Genomic DNA, 1555 nt, shown 5'->3' on the forward strand with positions numbered 1-1555 from the left:
GAGGCTGTGTCCACGTCTGAGCGATCCCGGCTGGGAAGACGCAGCGGGTGGGAGCAGCGGGCCTTGGGGTTACCTCTCATGACTTACCATGATTGCTCTGCCTTCAAGCTGTCACGGTGGAAGCTAAGACGCAATTGTGGGTGAGGGCCCTGCGGATCTCAACTGGCCAGCGGTACAGAGGCAGGGGTGCGGGTGGCTTGGCTTTCAGGCGTGTGCCTCCAGCAGCAGTCCCCGAGGACGGGGCTCCCCATGCTGTGCCTGGGAGCCAGGCCCAGCTGGCAGGCTACAAATGCAGCGATAAATTTGCACTTCTCCTTCCTGCTGCTCTAAACCAACTGAGACCTTGTACAGCATGCAGCTCTGGCCAGCGTTAACTGCAAGACATTGCAGCTCCTCAGCCTCAAGCTCTGGATTTTTTTTTGGATGACTGATAAACCTAAAAGGAAATAGACCGGTACCTCTAGAGATGCTCACAGGAACTATTTATATCGATGTGATCCTGCAGAAGCTTCGTCATAACGACAGGCACGTACACATACCTTTTATATTTAGCTTATTCAAAAGACCAGGAGACACGGGAGAGCCCAGCTCAGGCAAGGCCTGCTGCTTTCTCCCCTTATGCTCACTGGCACTGGATTACACCTCATGCTGTAACCCTAAGCAATTCAGCATTCCCTGAAAGAAGGAGAAGTCTAAGTCTAAAAAGCACCTTTTTGCTGCTATTCCCTTCCATGCTCCTGCTTCACCCATAGGATGGGATTTCTCTGGCCTTGCTGCCAATGCCGAAACACGCCACATGCCCTCCTGGGGCTCTAGCCCAAGTGAAGAGAGCTCCCGCATCTGCTTTTCGCTTTTCAAGGAGTATTTTGGAACACAATGACTCATCTTTGCTTGTTTTTGTCTCAGCTCCTTGTGCTCACAAGGAACACGAACTGCAAGGAGTGTCAAGGCTCCTACGGTGGCCAAATCTGGCCCAGGTGGAAGACAAACGCATGCCAGCCTCAGTGTTTGCAGGGGACTCGGCGCCTGGGCAGCCTTCTGCTAACCAAGAGCTGCATTTGCAAGGAAGCTGAGCTGAGCAAAACCACCCTCACGCTGCGTGACACAAAAGCACTCTCAGGACAGACTTCAGCTCTGGGGAAAGAACTCATGGCGTTTATGTTAAACTTTTAAATTTTTTTTTAAATTTAGTGCCCTGTTCCGTGAAGTGCAAGAATGCAACAGCACGAGGAAGGGGCAGCTGGATGCCCTGTGAAACAGCCCTGGAGGGACACGCAGCTCCTGGGCCCAGGCAGCCACGCTCGTGGTGGAGAAGAAGATGCGCAGAGGCAGTTGTACAACAGAGCTTTATAGTCAGAATGGATTGTACCACTTTTTTTTCGATGCAGAATGGAACATGACCCAGAATCTCCACAGAACAGAAGCACTTTCAGCAACGCAGCCAGCGGAAGCTCAAACGCCTGCCTGCCTTTCTGCCAGAGAGGCCACAAACCCATCACGTCCCAATCTACTTTTTCCTCCCCAAATGCACAGAGTTTGAACTGTCCCATGCAAT

This window comes from Egretta garzetta, unplaced genomic scaffold (genome assembly GCF_000687185.1).
Source record: "Egretta garzetta isolate BGI_Z169 unplaced genomic scaffold, ASM68718v1 scaffold143, whole genome shotgun sequence".
Lineage (NCBI taxonomy): Eukaryota > Metazoa > Chordata > Aves > Pelecaniformes > Ardeidae > Egretta > Egretta garzetta.